We start from the raw sequence: 19,406 nt of genomic DNA, 5'->3' as shown, positions 1-19,406 counted from the left end.
CTAGTCTCAAAATACCAACCTAATCGTTCCAAGACCTCCTGCTCTCTAGCTCCCTCGTCACCTCCTCCTTTGCTTACCTCAAGGACTTTTCCAGAGCCTCTCCAATCCTATGGAACTCCTTACCCCAATCTGTCCGATTATCTCCTACTCTCTTAGCTTTTAGACGATCGGTGAAAACCCTCGTCTTCAGAGAAGCCTACCCACACCTAACAACTGTATTTTCAATTTCCCCATCAGTTCATCCCCCCACAGCTATTACCTTTTGTTTCACTTGACCCTCCCTTCTAGACTGTAAAGCTCTAACGAGCAGGGCCCTCTGACCCCTCCTGTATCGAATTGTATCGTAACTGTACTTTTTCCCCTTATGTTGTAAAGCGCTACACAAACTCTTGGCGCTATATAAATCCTGAATAATAATAATAATAATAATAATAATAATAATAATAATAATAATAATATTCCAGGGATGTGGCTATATTTAAGCAGATAAGTGAAACCTCTATTTTTTTTTTTTTTTGAGTACTAACAAAAGATGTTAACTAAACCATTGAGATGTAGGACTCTGTACAAGGGCTTACCAAACACAGGGACACCACAAGTCTGACATAGCAGCACTATAACTGGAACTCCAGGAGTTAAGCAGCTGAGAAACAATATACATTCTTAACACATCAAGACCCCCAAGCATAACCACTAAATTGGAGTCCAAACGATTGCTACAACCAAGAATCTGTTCAGTCCTACCACATCCTAACACCAGAGACAGAAAGCATTATATATGTATTTTACGATTTCGCCCATAGTTACAACTTTAAACGTTCAGGAGGTTTACAACAGTTTAATCTTCTGACCTTGACAATGGAAGGATCCGTAAAACTCTCATTCAGGATGTAAAGGTCACTGCGGAGCTCAAGAGGATCAATAATAAAATCCTCACTGCGGGTGGAGATCTGCAGGAGGCAGGTGAGGCCCAGGAAGCTGCGGTACGAATGGTGCTGCAAGAGGAAGAGGACAATTATTAACGAACAGGCAACAAACACTAAAGATTCTCCTTAACCTCTTGCTGCTCATGCAATGCTTGTGAGCGGCAGCAGGGAAGGTGGACTTTACCGACCACATGCTACACATATGCGTCCATGGGCGGCCCAGTTTTCTGTACTGAAAGCGCGCTCACAGCACAGTGATCAAGCTTTCAAAGACAGTTTCCAATCTTTAGTAATGTTCGGGAGCCGGCGTCAGTTCCTGATCATGTAACCAGGGGGACAGCCAATCACAGAGGTCACGCGATTGGGGTTTAATAGTAAATGTTGATAAGAAACATGTTTGCAGTGCCCATAGTAACAAGCATTTAGCTTCTCTATCTGAAAATCCTCAGACTAGAATCTAATTATTTTGGGTAGCGCAAATTTTTCTATTCCTATAGATAATATAAAAACAATTCTTGTATCGGATGACGTCTTACCTCCAGATCCACAGCAAACTCTGAGCATTTTAACAACTTCTCATTTAGCGCTACAAGATCATCCAGCGTGTTGATAAAATGGTAGGGGACGTCGTTCAAAGGTACAAATGGCTGGTAAAAACAAAGCAACATAATTAGTTTTGCTGCCATACTGTCTTTGCATTATAAAGTTGCAAACTGCATAGCTGTAAAAATAGCAGCTGTGGCAAACATTGAACCTTCACTATATTTTTATACTGATTGGTTCTCTTTAACAATCATGAATGTGGTCAAATTAACAAGTACTGAAGTATCAAACAATGGCACATAACGCCAGATCTGAAAATCGATTTTGAACAAGGTCAAGGAGACAGGACTATGGTTACATGAGTAATGGCAGGAGGTCCTTACATGTAACATGTAGTGATGGCCTGAAAATTATCAGCCGAAAATAGGGTTTTCAGCCTTGTGCCAAAAGGGTAAAAAGTGGCAATAATGGCTGCCAAATATGCACCAAAAATGCAACAAGCTGGATTTTTAACACCGCTTCAAAAAAGGTGCTGATAATGGCCAAAAATAAATTTCACAATATTAAATTTAAAAAGGTTGAATATAATACATTTATAAAAATATTTATATATATTTTTTAAACTGTCAATTTTGGTTTTGGCCAAGTGCATCCTGAACTTTCGATGCACCACTAGCAACATGTAGAGAGGGCATTAAGGAAATGGGTCATATATAAAAATATTCCCATTGCAAACATTTCGGGAGATGGCAAAAAAAAAAAAAGCAAGCATGTAGCAACTTCCAGATGGTAACATTATAAGCAACAGTATACAGTATATTGCCAATACACTATGGATCTTTAGGATAATGTCCAAATGTTTATTCTGGTGATCACATCACCAGAATAAAAGGTACAACATTGGAGAGTCATGCAGGACCCCTTTGTGGCTCCGAAACGTTGTACGATACCGATGTGATCTCTTGAAAAAATAAATAAAAGTTTGGGATGTTATCTTAAAGCTCCATGATGTGCTGGCGATATGTATGTACTCTTGCTAAAAATTAGGGGTGCAACGGATCAAAAAACTCACGGTTCGGATCATTCCTCGGATTAGGAGTCACGGTTCGGATCAAAAAAAAAAAAAAATCTCCCCCACTGTAATATCCACAATCTCCCTATTGGCAGGGTGTGGCAGAGTACTGCAGGGTATTGGTGGGTATATTGGCAGAGTATTGGCAGGGTATTGGCAGACTATTGGTAGGGTATGAAAGAGTATTGGCAGGGCATGGAAGAGTATTGGCAGGGCAGTGCAGGAGGGCATTGCAGAGTATTGGCAGGGCATTGCAGAGTATTGGCAGGGCATTGCAGAGTATTGGCAGGGCATTGCAGAGTATTGGCAGGGCATTGCAGAGTATTGGCACTGCTGCCATCCGATCTCTCCCCTCCACTGTACAGATCAGTACACAGAGGGGAGAGAGGAACTGGCGTCATGACATGACGCCGGTTTGTTACAAGTGATCGCTCCGTCATTTGACGGAGCGATCACGTGCTAAACGGCCGCCGGGTGTACCAAGATGGCCGCCGCTCCGGAGCTAGGCAGAAGCCGCTGCCTTTCCTATGGCCGAGGCCACAGAGCGCTCCGTGGATCGCGGGTGTCCCGTGGAGGTTGATCCGTACGGATCGATGACGATCCGTTGCACCCCTACTAAAAATGGTAAGGTAAGGCCTGGAGGAGAAAAAAAAAAAAAAAAAACCACAAAAAAAACCAAACTTACAAAATTGGGAAAAACAACATTTTTTTTCTTTTTTCCTCCCCAAAGCCCTTTATTTTTTGGTAAACATTGAATAAATAAAAAAAAAAAAAAAAAAAAAAGGGGGGGGGACGGAATATGTTTTTTTACAATGATAAATAATATTTCCAAATGTTGCAAGGATGGCAAAACACATTCTTGCATGCCAGAGACGCCCTAAAGACATGTAAAAATACTTTATGGAATTAAATGATGAGGACCATAATTAAAGAGTTTTTCCCTCCAGAGTTCATTCCAGAAACATTTTTGCAGCTTCTGGATCATCACAAAGTATTTCACCAACAGCATCTTCAATAGGACTTTAAATTAGCAAAACTGCTCCACACCGATTTTTTTTTTTTCCCTTAACGCTACTTACCGTGTTTGGAGGAAGAAAAATGCTGACTATGACCCGAAGAACACCATCCCTACAGTCAAACATGGAGGTGGAAACATTATGCTTTGGGACTGTTTCTCTGCTAAAGGTACAGGCTGACTTTGCTGCATTCAGGGGCCAATGGACGGGGCCATGTATTGTAAAGTCTTGGATGAGAATCTTCTTCCCTCAGCCTCAACACTGAAGATGGGTCATTAATGGGTCTTCCAGCATGACAATGACCCAAAACATACCGCCAAGGCAACAAAGGATTGTCTCAAGAAGAAGCACATTAAGGTCATGGAGTGGCCTAACCAGTCTTCAGACCTTAATCCTATACAAAATGTATGGAGGGAGCTGAAACTTTGAGTTGCCAAGCGACAGCCAAGAAACCTTAAGGATTTAGAGAAGATCTGTAAAGAAAAGTGGACCAAAACCCTCCTGAGATGTGTGCAAACCTGGCCACCAACTACAAGAAATGTATTACCTCTGTGCTTGCCAACAAAGGGTTTCTCCACCAAGTACTAAGTCATGTTTTGCTTTGGAATCAAATACTTATTTTACTCACTGAACTGCAACTCAATTTATAACATTTGTGATGTGTTTTTCGTCTGGATTTTTGGTTGATATTCTGTCTGTATCATTTAAAATACACCTGTGATAAAAATTATAGACCCTTCATTTTTTTGTAAGTGGGCAAACTTACAAATTCTGCAGGGGATCAAATAATTAATTTTCCCCACTGTGTGTGATGATTCAGGGATTAGTCAATTAAGACCACAAGCTACAAGGGAGACCCCGGACAATTTTTGGGATGCATGTTTCAATAGAGAACTTAGGCAGCACTGACATCATGTATTAAGGATAAAATGCAATTATGTAGTTCCTCAATGAGTAGTCAGGCTGCAAAACTCACCTGTATGTCTGGCATTTCCATATGTTTCTCCAGAGGATCAAAGTGATCCAATTCATACCGATAAGGGTGAGCCAGCCTGAAAAACACATCATTAAAGTTAGAGAAGACGCTATACATTATATGAGAAAAAATATTGCTAAAAAGGATGGTTGACCAGCCAATAAAACCATAATTACAGCAGTACCATTGGTACCCAGAAACACCTAATGGTGGATGTTAAGTGTGTGCATACTGAATCACTCTCAATGGTCTGCATAAGTAGTCACTCTAGTGCAGGGATCCTCAAACTACGGACCTCCAGCGGTTGCAGAACTACACATCCCACGAGGCATTGTAAAGCTCTGACATTCACAGACATGACTCGGCATGATGGGAATTGTAGTGTTTGAACAACTAGAGGGCCGTAGTTTAAAGACCCCTGCTCTAGTGTGCGTTTCATTTGAATAGGGAAGGAGTTAACTCCTTTCCTATGCAATGGGAAAGCAAGCAATCTGCATTCTATTTCTGATGCCTTAAATAAGGGGTGTCTGTTCCATTAAACTGGTTATCCCTTCTAGAACAGAAAAAAAAAAAAAAATAAATAAAAAACGCATCACGGAAAAAGCCTTTTTCTCCCCCGATTCAGGAAAAAGGGTTACAAATCAGTTGTATTTTTTTAAGATTTATTCACAAGTGTGTGACTGCTACAGTTCACATCCCTCTTTCTGCTTGTGCAGTGACCACACCACACAAGCAGAGCCTAAAAAGTTAACCCTCCTCCTTCCTCTCGTTTTGGGCTGAGTGGAGGACGGGGACGGGCAGAGACATCGGAGGATGCAGCTCCAGTTCTCCTGTTCCATCGGTCATAGAAAAACTGCTAGAACAGACAACTGATCCTAATTAAAAATGGTACTTCAGCGCCTTTTGTTTAGGGGCAGCATCTGCTGTATTTTCTCTGTTTATGCTTGTACCACTCTTCCCGTTTTTTTTTTTTTTTTTTTAAACAGATGATTTTGTTTTCATGCATCTTACATGTCACTTTCAGGCTGCTGTAATCGCTGTTGGTGGATAAAATCTGCTAGGGCTGCCGGGACATCCAGGTCTTCAGGGCGCTTCTCCCGTTTAGTCCTGAGAGCTGGGGAAAAACAGAGCACAGTCACCCCCCATTACACAGGCGAGTAGCCGACAGGCTGCAATCTCATGTATTGACAATTTGAGGAATTCTAAATGCATATTACAGCTCCAAGAAGGTTTGCAAGTCATGTTACACCGAGCCTCACAAATCAAACAGAGGTTGATTTATTAAAGGCAAATATACTGTGCACTGCAAGTGCAGTTGCTCTAGATCTGAGGTGGAAGCTCTGATTTCTATCATCCAATTTTGTTCAAGAAAAAATGCTTTTTTTTTTTATTTCCCTTGCACGTGATTGGGTATTCTTTGAAGCTTTACCTCATTTACCAAGCTCTGGAGCAACTGCACTTGTAGTACACAATAGATTTGCCTTTAGTAAAATCGACCCCATATTTTATTTGTACCAACTATCAAGATGCAAGTATGGAAAAATCAAAGAAAGTTCCTGGAATTATTAAGTAATCTAATTTAAAGTGCATGTTTTCTTGGTTTTGAGTAGAGTGGGTAAGGGTTAGAAGGCCTGTCAAGTTTTTTTTTTGTATTCTTTATTTAAGTGCTGTACAGAAGTCACACATGACATTAAACTTTCAACTGATTTTCATGGTTGCCAATGTGTACTAACATCATCTGTCACATTCATTAAAGTAGAATGATAGCATAACTATAGCATTAAAAAAAAAAAAAAAAATTATATATATATATATATATATATATATATATATATATATATATATATATATATATATATATATATATATATATATATATATATATATATATTAATTATAGAGTAAGGGAGGGTAATAACCCCTGAAAGGTTAATTTTTACCATCTTTGTCCCATTGGGGAGATTACCCTTCACTTCCTGTCCCATAGCCAAACAGAAAATCCCTGCAAATTAAGGGAATTCTTTGAGGACCCCCAGGTCACCAGAACAGTCCCCATTGGAAGATATCCCATCTATTACTTTTCTGGGGACAACCCCAAATTTGAGCTTTTCTTTTACTTTCAATGATAATGGTAAACAGGACAAATAGAGAGGGTGAATCTCCTTAATGGGGGCACAGACAGCAATAAAAACTAGCGGTGTTCCAATCCTCCTCCCCTCTATCCAAAGCTAAAAAAATAAATACAATTTTTTACCTTTGGTTATACCTTAAAGTAATAATAAAATCTCATTTGATTTGTTTACTTACCAGTTCTGTGCAGTGGTTTTGCCAAAATCAGCCCTGATCCTCCTCTTCTTGGGTCCCCCCGCTGGTGCTCCTGCCTCCTCCCCCTGTCAAGTGCCCCTCCCCCCCCATAGCAAGCTGCTTGCTTTTGGAGCACTCGTGCGTGCTCGCTCCCGAGCCCTGCTTTGTGTCTATAAAAAGGAGCATGACTCGGCTCCGCCCCCTCCCCCCCCCCCCCCCCTTCCTCCTCACTGGCTCCGATTGACAGCAGCTGGAGCCATTGGCTCCTGCTGTTGTATGTGATGCAATGAAGAGTTAGAGGCCTCAGTTCTTGTGCACATGGCTGGATCGAGATAACGCTCAGGTACAGTCCCTTGCAAAAGCATTCACCCCCTTGGCTTTTACCTATTTTGTTACATTACAGCCTTTAGTTCAATGTTTTTTTAAATCTGAATTATATGTGATGATCAGAACACAATAGTCTAAGTTGGTGAAGTAAAATTAGAAAAATATATACATAAAACTATTTTTCAGAAATAAAAAACGGATAATTGGCATGTATTCACCCCCTTTGTTATCAAGCCCAAAAAAGCTCTGGTGCAACCAATTACCTTCAGAAATCATAATTAGTGAAATAATGTCCACCTGTGTGCATTCTAAGTGTCACATGATCTGTCATTACATTTACACACCTTTTTGAAAGGCCCCAGAGGCTGCAACACCCAAGCAAGAGGCACCACTAACCAAACACTGCTATGAAGACCAAGGAACTCTCCAAACAAGTAAGTGACAATGTTGTTGAGAAGTACAAGTCAGGGTTAGGTTATAAAAAAAAAATATTCAAATCTGATGATCCCCAGGAGCACCATCAAATCTATGATAACCAAATGGAAAGAACATGGCACAACAGCAAACCTTCCAAGAGATGGCTGCACACCAAAACTCACGGACCGGGCAAGGAGGGCATTAAATAGAGAAGCAGCACAGAGACCTAAGGTAATCCTGGAGGAGCTGCAGAGTTCCACAGCAGAGACTGGAGTATCTGTACATAGGACGACAATAAGCCGTACGCTCCAAAGAGTTGTGCTTTATGGCAGAGTGGCCAGAAGAAAGCCATTACTTTCAGCAAAAAAACTAAATGGCACGATTTGAGTTTGCGAAAAGGCATGTGAGAGACTCCCAAAATGTATGGAGGAAGGTGCTCTGGTCTGATGAGACTAAAATTGAACTTTTTGGCCATCAAAGAAAATGCTATGTCTGGCGCAAACCCAACACATCACATCACATCACCCAAAGAACACCATCCCCACAGTGAATCATGGTGGTGGCAGCATCATGCTGTGGGGATGTTTTTCAGCAGTCAGAATTGGGAAACTGGTCAGAGTTGAGGGAACGATGGATGGAGCTAAATACAGAGATATTCTTGTGCAAAACCTGTACCACTCTGTGTTTGATTTGAGGCTAGGACGGCGGTTCACCTTCCAGCAGGACAATGACCCCAAACACACTGCTAAAGCAACACTTGAGTGATTTAAGGGGAAACATGTTAAATGTGTTTCAAATGGCCTAGTCAAAGCCCAGACCTCAATCCAATAGAAAATCTGTGGTTAGACTTAAAGATTGCTATTCACAAGTGCAGACCATCCAACTTGAAGGTGCTGGAGCAGTTTTGCAAGGAGGAATGGGCAAGAATCCCAGTGGTAAGATGTGGCAAGCTCATAGAGACTTATCCAAAGCAACTTGGAGCTGTGATAGCCGCAAAAGGTGGCTCTACAAAGTATTGACTTTAGGGGGGTGAATAGTTATGCACATTGACTTTTTCTGTTATTTTGTCCTATTTGTTGTTCGCTTCACAGTAAAAAAAAAAAAAAAGAAAAAAAATATTCAAGAGTTGTGTGCATGTTAAATGAAATGATGCAAATTCTCAAACAATCCATGTTAATTCCAGGTTGTGAGGCAACAAAACACAAAAAATGCCAAGGGGGTGAATACTTTTGCAAGGCACTGTATATATTTAGGGAGGCTGCGAGGGAAGCTGCAAGCAGAAGGTTGTTTTACCTTATGCACAGAATGCAGCAAGGTAAAAAAAAAAAAAAAAATGTTTTCCCCTTTCTTTTTAAAACCACTTTAAAAGAGAAGTATGGGGTTTGGGGTTTTTGCAGATTTATACTTGCCTAGGTAGATGCAGCATCGGTCCCCTGATGTCTCTAAGACTGAAAACCGAGCGATCCAACAGCGCAGATCACTCGGTTCTCACAGTTCCCCCGAGCAGAGAGCTGCTGTCAGTCACTGCTCTCCCCCCTCCTTGCTCATTGGAGCGCTGGGCTGTGGGCTGTGTGTGAGAGTGGCCGACTCAGGCTCTCAGCGGCTTGTTGAGAGGCTCAGCCGGTGCTGGTCCAGGCATGTGGGCAGATCCAGACTCCATGACCTTACCTGAGCCTGGACCGGCTCTGTGATGTCAGCCCGCTCTCTGCTCAAAATGGGTCAAAGGAGTGCTAAATGAACTGCACTCCTGTGATCCATAAGAGAAGTACAGCCAAACGAGCTTTGCCTGTACACCTTAACAGGTAATCAGCTCCTGTCAAATTTTTACTGCTATTCAGGGCTTTGTTAGAGATTTCAACTCACTTCCTTTCCTGCTGACATGCTGCTGTAGAGGAAATGAGTGCAACTTTCCAACAGCAACAGACAAAAACATTTCTTTAGCAGAGTAGGGGGGAGGCCAATACCTCTGTCACTTTATTTCTGTGTCCCTGGTGCTGATTTCCCCTCACTTCCTGTCTAGTAAAGCGGTTGTCAGGACAGGAAGCGAAGGCAAATTTCTCTAACAGAGCCCCAGATAGCAGTAGGTAGGTGGGATCACTTCCCAAGTTGCGAGTGCCATCAAGGAACATGAACTGGTAGCAGCGATAGGTTTCCCAGTGCTATGGCAAGTCCTTACTCTCTGGAAGCGGTTTCTGCGCGTTTGGCTTTATAAATATTTTTGGAACAAAAGGAGTGTTCGTGTTGTCTATCTTTTCTTTGAACTTCAGCTGTGGTCGCACAATGTTCTTGGCCTGTAGCAGACGAAATGTTTGTGTCTTGTGTTTCTTGCTTGTGTCATTGCTCTGCAAATGCAAAAGAAACAGGCACATTAAGAGCATCGCCACCAGAATAACAATGATAATCTGAAAGAAGTCCGGGGTTTGTGGGTTCTGCTTACCCGGCGATTCCAGCTGGAGATAATGGTCTTTGGTGCCTGAAGACCTGCAGGCAGAATGGGCTCCTGGCTACGGTGCACCCCTGAAGCTTCATCCAGCATCATGCCCTGCAAAATAAGAGTACCTGTCACTGCTTCTGAATGACTGCCCAGCACTCAGCCCAACTTAAAGCAGTAGCAAACTCAGTACAAAAAAAAAAAAAAAAAAAAAAAAACCCACACACAGTAGCCCAATATCACTATGTAATGCATTTATGAACACAAAGATATACTCTTTAGCATCCTATCAGCAGCCTTACTATTGATGCAGCTTGTTTCGTTAGTTGTCTGTTCCGCCTGAAGCCGGCGCCATCTTTGCTGCAACCTCCCTATTCCTTCCATATGTGTACTTCCGCCCTTTCTCCTGCATCATTGCAAGAACCTCATATGCTCAGTACAAGTAAACCAAGCCTCGTTTTCATCTGTTACCATGGTGCCTTAGCCCCGCATAACCAATCAAAATACACATGTAAATATCTTACTCCTGATTTGCTGGCTGTGCAATAACCATCGAATCAGTGCCTTTCCTTGCTCAGTGTTGATGCTTTGTAAACACCCCATGACATAAATAGTCACATGGGGTTTTTCGGAAAATGATGAATGATGAGAACGCTCGCAAGATTACAAAGACACAGCACATAGCTGTACAGTAATGGCATACTCAATGTGCCGTCAATCTGGATACCACTGCGCATGCACCAGAGACGTAATTGAAAGAAGGAAGGGATACCATCTTCTAAACCCCGCACCTGGACTGGATTTTTTTTTAAATTAGAAGAGAAGTATCAGGTTTTTTTTTTTCCCCTAATCATACTTACCTAGGTGGATGCTGCATCTGTCCCCCGCCAGCTCTAAGACTGAGAACCGAGCGATTAAACGCTGCTGATCGTTTGGCTTTGGCTGTACTTCTCCTTTAAAGCGGTGAATAAGGAATAGGAAAATAAAATCAGAAACTACAAAATACTGTAGCTGCTGACATTTAAAAGGAGAAGTCCAGCCTAAGCTTGTTAGGCTGGGCTTCTACTATGGGTCACAGGAGTGCAATTTGTTTTGCACTCCTGTGACCCGTTTTGAGCAGAGAACTGAAGTCCGCTCTCTGCTGACGTCACAGAAATCAGTCCAGGCACCGCGTAATCCCGACAATGGAAGTCTGGCTCTGCCAGGTACCTGGACTGACACCCGTCTCCCCGCCCCCCTCCCCCCACAAGCTCAGCACTCCAGTGAGCGCGGAGGGGGCAGAGCGGAGAGCTGCTGACCGATAGTCAGCAGCTCTCTGCTAGGGGAGCTGAGAGAATCGAGCCATCAGCGATGTTTGATCGCTCAGTTCTCAGTGCAGAGGCGCAGGGGGACAGATGCAATATTGGACAAATGCTGCATCCATCCACCCAAGTATGATTCTAAGAAAAAAAAAAAAAAAGTGCATTTAATAGGGTTGCACTGATAACGAGTACCGATATTTTCGGTCAAGTACTCACTGATACTGAGTACCACAACTTTGCGGTGCGATTTGCGTCAATACAAAATAAATGGGCGCAAATCGCACTGCCCTAGCATTTAATTTATTAGGAGAATGCAGAGCATTGCACCTACAATCACCAGATAGCGTGTGCCATCCCAGACCCCTGCAGACTCTCAGCATAGGGGTCTGCTCATACCTCATACAGGCAGACAGTTACCTGAGAACAAGAAGATCAATGGACTACGAGAGAACTCACCAGCACAGCTCATTGAGAACTACAAGCCGTCAGCTGCAATGGCTGACGGTACTTGTAGGCATTCATTCACAGGACACAGTGAATACAATGACGCGACCATGTGGCTGCAGATGCCGGATACTGGAACATGTTACACGTTCCACCCTAAAAAAACAGGTGAGCTTGACCTTTAAAAAAACAGATACATAACAGTCCCTGGAGTCCAGCGTTGTCTTTTATGCAGATGATTCTCATCAGGGCATCTGCTCAGCCATTTTGGTTTTAGGAGCCATCCGCGACTTCCTGATGTCCCTCAGCTGGCTCCCCTGCTGCGCATGCACAAGCAGCAGCCTGCAGGGAGACTGTTCCTACATCCTCCTGAAATATGATCCCAGGAGGCTGCTGGCAGGCAACATCGTACTGAGAAAAATGTACCGATTCCAAAAAAGTTTTTTTCTTTTTTTAATTAACATTTCTGCAGAGGCTGAGATTCAATAAATGAAAGCAGAGAAGTCATTTTTGGATGAAGATCTAGATGCTTTTATGTGTGTGTTATTTTTGTGCAGTTTATTAATGTAGGAGTATATGCACTGATCATTTGTATTGTCAATTAACACTATACATTGTTTGTAATAATTATTTATACTTCTACAGTGGTAACTTGGATTACGAGCATAATTTGTTCCAGAAGAATGCTTCCAAAGCACTCGTATATCAAAGCGAGTTTCCCCATAGAAGTCAATGGAAACTCAGGTAATTAGTTCCACAGTGACTTCTATTGTTTGCAGTACCACATGTGGCCAGAGGTGGGGGAGTGCCAGAGACACTCGGAAACCCCCCGTTCCCGAGTGACTCCAAATGTGACACCGGTGCCCCTGCACCTCTGGCCAAATGCAGTACTGCACACCGCAAAAGCTTGAATCCTGCTTGTTTTGCGAGACAACGCAAACTGAGTCAGGATTTTTCATTGCATTGCGAAACGCTCATTAACCGAGTTACTCGCAATCCGAGGTATTACTTTATAGGTTTATTTTTTTTACTTCATAGTGCTATATAGTTGTTGTATTCTTATATATTATTTAGCTACAAAAGTAAGCACCCACCACTCTCTCCAGAATGGCGTCATTAGCATCCACCAGCAAATCCATCTTGTCTTCCAGGGCACTGTCCTTATTGTGATTCCCGGTGTAACTGCGGCAGCCATGATACTGCATAATCCGACTCATGCTGTGTGTGAAGAAGACCGGATCCCAAAGAAAGTAAAAACAGAACCCAAGACATTAATGAAGTAGATATGGAGGAAGTTATTGGTTATGCTGTACATTGTTCTATTTAGATGTAAAACAAAGCAAAATTTAAAAGAGACCATCTCCATCAAGGCCAGCGTTTCTCATACAAACAGGATATCATAGAACCCTGGGGTGCCTCCTGAAGCTGCTAGGGGTTCCTAAGGCAGTGGCAACTTTATCTCCCATCTACAACGACACCAAATGCAGAGTGGCAATTTGCCATGGACCACCACAGTGAGGTGTTACTTCTACATGGATCATTATTCTTAAAGTGATACTAAAGTCTTGGTTTTTCTCCTTTAAAAATAACATACATGTTATACTTACCTGCTTTGTGTAGTGGTTTTGCACAGAGCAGATCCTCCTCTTCTCAGGTCCCTCTTCGGTGCTCCTAGCCCCTCGTTCCTGTTAAGTGCCCCCACAGCAAGCTGAGCCGAGTCGCAGCTCCGTGTGCTAATTCAGACACAGAGCCTCGGCCCAGCCCCACCCCTCTCTCTCTCTACTGATTGGCTCACCGACTTTGACAGCAGCGGGAGCCAATGGCACATCTCTGCTGTTTCAGGCAATGAGGAGGGAGAGTCCCGGACAGCCAAGTCTCTCCTGCAACAATTGCTGGATAGAGATGGGGCTCAGGTAAGTATTAGGGGGCTTCTGCACACAGAAGGCTTTTTATCTTAAAGCGGGATTCTGGCCAGCGAAATTTTTTTTTTTTTTAAGTCAGCAGCTACAAACACTGTAGCTGCTGACTTTAAATACGTAGACTTACCTGTCCTGGGTTCCCGCGATGTCGGTCGCTCGAGGCCGACCCGTCCCTCGGCTCCCGACACCGCCATCCTAAGTAAGGGAAACAGGCAGTGGAGCCTTGCGGCTTCACTGCCAGTTTCCTACTACGCACACGCGAGCGGCGCTCTGCGAATGGCACCGTGGTTTTCTGGGAACACACACACACAGTTCCCAGAAGGCAACAGGGCCGCTCACCGAGAAGCAGGACACACAGCGGAATAGGAAGAGGCAGATTACGAAGACTGCCTAGCAACAAGGGTTTAGGTAAGTTTAAAAAAATTTTTTTTTTTTTTTTTAAATTAAAAAAAAAAAAATTTTTAGGATTTTTCATGCAATTTTTTTTTTTTTAGGATGGCCCTCCACTTTAAAAGGCATAGAATGCCAAAGATAAAAAAAAAAAAAAAAAAATTAATAACCTACTGCCTTTACAAACAATTTAAACTACACTAGTAGAATTTCATTCAACATTTTTTCGTTGCAAGATAGTTTGATTGTTTTTCTATTAGTGGGATCAAATCAAGGTTCGTTTTTAATTGCAGTGAAGAGAACATTTGAAGGGGTAGGATGTAAAATCTTTTGCAAATGTATGAATTTATCAGTGAACGTGCGTTTCTTTTTATAGTCTATTTATTCCAAATGTTAATGGCAAACAAAACCTTGAACTACAGCTTTTCTGTATAATATAATTTTTATAATACATATAAATAATAAAAAAGTATTGAATTTTTTTTTTTTTTTTTTAGAATCATACTTACCTAGGTGGATGCAGCATCGATCCTACGCTGCATTTGTCCCCTGCTGGCTCTAACACTGAAAACCGATCAAACACCGCCGACCATTCGGTTCTCAAAGCTCTGTCAGCAGAGAGCCGGTAACTGTTAGGCTCGGTTCACACTAGGGGCGGCACGACTTGCAGGTCGCCTCACCGAGGCGACCTGCACACGACTGCCAGGGCGACTTGCAAAACGACTTCTGTATAGAAGTCTATGCAAGCCGCCCCCAAAGTAGTACAGGAACCTTTTTCTAAGTTGGAGCGACTTGCGTCGCTCTGACTAGAACGGTTCCATTGTACAGAACGGGACCCTACTTGTCAGGCGACTAGGTCACCTGACAAGTCATCCTAGTGTGAACTGGCACTAAGTCACCGGCTCTCTGCTCTAAAGCTCCCCCCCTTCCCCCACGCTCACTGGAGCGCTGGGCTGTGGAGGGGGGAGAAATGGCCGGCTCAGGCTCTTAACGCCTCACTGAGATGCTGAGCTGGGCGACAGTCCAGGCATGTGGGCAGATCCCGAGCCTGGAGCCGCTCTGTGAGATCAAACGACAGCGGGCTTCAGCATGCTGAAAACGGGTCACAGGTGTGCAGAATGAACGGCACTCTTGTGATCCACAGCCAAAACAAGTTTTAGCTGTACTTCTTTAACCACTTCAATACCAGGCACTTAACCCTTCCCTGCCCAGGACAATTTTCAGCTTTCAGCTCTGTCGCACTTTGAATGACAATTGCGCGGTCATGCTACACTGTACCCAAACTAAATTTTTATCATTTTCTTCCCACAAATAGAGCTTTTTGGTGATATGTGATCACCTCTGGGGTTAATTTTTTGCTAAACTAAAAAATACCAACATTTTTGAAAAAAAAAAAAAGTTTTTCTCAGTTTCTGTCATAAAATTTAGTTTTTCCCCTTCACTGACGGGCACTAATAAGGCGGCACTGATATGTAGAATCGATGGGCACCAATAGGCTGCACTGATATGCAGCACTGATGGGCACCACCAATGATGAGGTACTGATGTGTTACTGACAGGCGTTACTGCTGGACACTGATTGGCATTGTAATGGGCACTGGCAGTCTTATTATGGGGACACTGCTGGGCACTTATTGGCATGTGATTGGCACAACTGAGGGGGCTGTGCTGATAATCAATGTGCTGATAGCTGATCATGTGGTAAGAAGCCTCTGACAAAGGCTTCTTATCACGATCGGAGAATGCGGCATGTGAGACTGACACGCCGCACTCGTGATCGCCGTGGTGCGCGCCCCCATGGCATGCTATCCTGCTGGATGTCATATGATGCCCAGTCAGGATAACAGAACCACTTCCTGGATGTCATTGACCGGGCGGGAAGTGGTTAAAATTTTATATATATATATATTATATATATATATATATATATATATATATATATATATATATATATATATATATATATATATATATATATATATATATATAGTATAACACACACACACACATATATATACATACATACCCCTAAATATTAAAATTAAATGTATAATTATATAGTCATTTCAAGATCTTTTACCAAAAATAATTCTGTTATACACAGCAGGTGGGTGTTAATCTGTTGTGGAGGTCATACAGCAATGTAAGCCACATTCTTTTTTTCTTGTATTGAAAACTTTCAACATATAAAGCTAATGTACCACAAGCTGAATGTATAATTAGATTTATCTGGAGTTTCCTTGAACCTCTGGGGTAAAACAAAAAAAAAAAAAAAAAAAAAAAAAAAAAAAGGGAAAAAAAAGGGATGGGAAAGGCCGAGCTTGGCTGGCCAAACTAAAGAAGGAACAACCAATCAGAACTCAGTCCGTATTTTCTGCTGTGCCCCAGAGTCCAAAAATAAAACTTTTAGAGAGTCAGTCTGAACAAAGAACACATCCTCATTAAACCTCTCTGTGTCTCTAACAGACGGTAATGACGTACCAGTGAAGCAGGCGTCACCCTGTGTTTCGCAGAAGGAGCGGAAGCCGGGAAAGCTGCGATAGAAGTCATACTCATCTCCAGACTGTGGAAGACCGGTCGATGACTTTGTGGTGGCGACGACCTTCCCCAGAGCATACTGCAAGAAACAAACCAATGAGAAAATGGCATGCTATGTCATGAACAGTGCGAGAATAGTCCAGCACAGTACATAGGCTAAGCCCAGCACTGACAGAGTACAGTACACAGTTCTTTGCCCTGCAGTGATAACAGTGCCGTACAGTACGATCACAGCCCAGTAGGGCAGAAATAACTAATTGAAAATCGATTATAATTTATATGCTAAATAATTGTCAAGTTTTGTTTACATATCAGTATACACAGTGCAGCACACGTACAGCTCAGTACACCATCCATATACACTGACCGGCCACTTTATTATTAGGTACATCTCGCTAGTACCGGGTTGGACCCCTTTTTCCTTCATTGTTCGTGGAATAGATTCAACAAGATGTTGGAATTGTTCCTCAGAGATTTTCCTCCATAGTGACATGATAACATCACACAGTCGCTGCAGATTTGTCGGCTGCACATCCATGATGTTCCACCAAATCCCAAAGGTGCTCTATTGGATGAGATCTGGTGAGTGTGGTGAGATCTGGTGAGTGTGGAGGCCATTGAGTACAGGGACCCTCATTGTCCAGTGGTGAGATGATTTGAGCTTTGTGACATGGAGCATTATCCTGCTGGAAGGAGCCATCAGAAGATGGGGACACTGTAGTCATAAAGGATGGACATGGTCAGCAACAATACTCAGGTAGGCCGTGGTGTTTAAACAAAGAGTTGTTACTGAGGGAGCCCAAAGTGTGCCAAGAAAATATCCCCCCCACCATTACACCCCCACCACCAGCCTGAACCGGTGATACAAAGCATGATGGATCCATGCTTTCATGTTGTTTACACCAAATTCTCACCCCACCATCTGAATGTTGCAGCTAAAAAAATCGAGACTCCTCAGACCAGGCAACGTTTTTCCAATCTTGGTGATCCTGTGTGAATTGTAGCCTCAGTTTCCTGTTCTTAGCCGACAGGAGTGTCACCCGGTGTGGTCTTCTGCTGCTGTAGCCCATCTGCTTCAAGGTTGGATGTGTTGTGTGTTCAGAGATGGTATTCTGCATACCTTGGTTGTAACGAGAGGTTATTTGAGTTACTGTTGCCTTTCTATCATCTCGAACCAGTCTGCCGATTCTCTTCTGACATCAACAAGGAATTTTCATCCACACAACTTCCGCTCACTGGATATTTTCTCTTTTTCGGACCATTCTCTGTAAATCCTAGAGATGGTTGTGTGTGAAAATCCCAGTAGATCAGCAGTTTTTGAATCAGACCAGCCCCCCTGGCACCAACAGCCATGCCACGTTCAAAGTCACTTAAATCCCTTTCTTCCCCATTCTGATGCTCAGTTTAATCTTCTGCAAGTCGTCTTCACCACATCTAGATGCCTAAAAGCACTGAGTTGCTGCCATGTGATTGGCTGATTAGAAATGTATGTTACCAAGCAATTGAACATGTGTACCTAATAAAGTGGCCGGTGAGTGTATATTACTTCTTTCTAAGCATAAATTAACCCCTGATAGTAGGGATAATCTGCAGCCGAGCAGTAGATTATTTGTTTTTGAAGGGGTAATTTTTGTTTTTTAACCCCTTCATGACAGGTGATACAAAAAAGCATACTGCTGCTACTAAATGTCTTAGTGACAGAAGATGCTGACAGCGGATATCAAGCTACCTGCCTATGACAAGGGAGTCCGACATACATATTATATTACAGTCCTGCCTGAAAAACAGCGTTTTAAGTCTTTTTTTTCTTTAAACAAAAAATTATGATTGCTTTGTCTGATATGTACCAGATTCAACCTCTATAAAGTATATACTGTATCTCTTCTGTTATTCTGAGAGTGGGTAAGATTTTTTTGTTCCTAATCATATAGCTGGTCATTTTTACCACTGCATATATAGTATCTCACAAAAGTAAGTACACCCCTCACATGTTTGTAAATATTTTATTCTATATCTTTTCATGTGACAACACTGAAGAAATGACACTTTGCTACAATGTAAAGTAGTGAGTGTACAGCTTGTATAACAGTGTAAATTTGCTGCCTCCTCAAAATAACTCAACACACAGCCATTAATGTCTAAACCGCTGGCAACAAAAGTGAGTACACCCCTAAGTGAAAATGTCCAAATTGGGCCCAAAGTGTCAATATTTTGTGTGGCCACCATTATTTCCCAGCACTGCCTTAACCCTACTGGGCATGGAGTTTCACCAGAGCTTCACAGGTTACCACTGGTGTCCTCTTCCACTCCTCCATGACGACATCACTGAGCTGGTGGATGTTGGAGACCTTGCACTCCTCCACCTTCTGTTTGAGGATGCCCCACAGATGCTCAATAGGGTTTAGGTCTGGAGACATTCTTGGCCAGTCCATCATCTTTACCGTCAGCTTCTTTAGCAAGGCAGTGTGTCGTCTTGGAGGTGTGTTTGTGGTAGTTATCATGTTGGAATACTGCCCTGCGGCCCAGTCTCTGAAGGGAGAGGATCATGCTCTGCTTCAGTATGTCACAGTACATGTTGGCATTCATGGTTCCCTCAATGAACTGTAGCTCCCCAGTGCCGGCAACACTCATGTAGCCCCAGACCATGAAACTTCCACCACCATGCTTGACTGTAGACAAGACACACTTGTCTTTGTACTCCTCACCTGGTTTCCCCCACACACGCTTGACACCATCTGAACCAAATAAGTTTATCTTGGTCTCATCAGACCACAGGACATGGTTCAGTAATCCATGTCCTTT

General features: G+C 42.7%; 1 pseudogene; it reads right to left on the bottom strand.

The window, feature by feature from the left end:
- Positions 1–17,957, bottom strand: part of LOC141109901 (exosome complex component 10-like) — a 38,948-nt pseudogene extending 20,991 nt beyond the window's left edge.
- Positions 17,958–19,406: the final 1,449 nt, after the last annotated feature.

The sequence above is a fragment of the Aquarana catesbeiana genome, linkage group LG10 (genome assembly GCF_042186555.1).
Source record: "Aquarana catesbeiana isolate 2022-GZ linkage group LG10, ASM4218655v1, whole genome shotgun sequence".
Classification (NCBI taxonomy): domain Eukaryota; kingdom Metazoa; phylum Chordata; class Amphibia; order Anura; family Ranidae; genus Aquarana; species Aquarana catesbeiana.
Note: the sequence above shows the minus strand (reverse complement) of the source record. Positions and strands in the feature narration are given on the sequence as shown.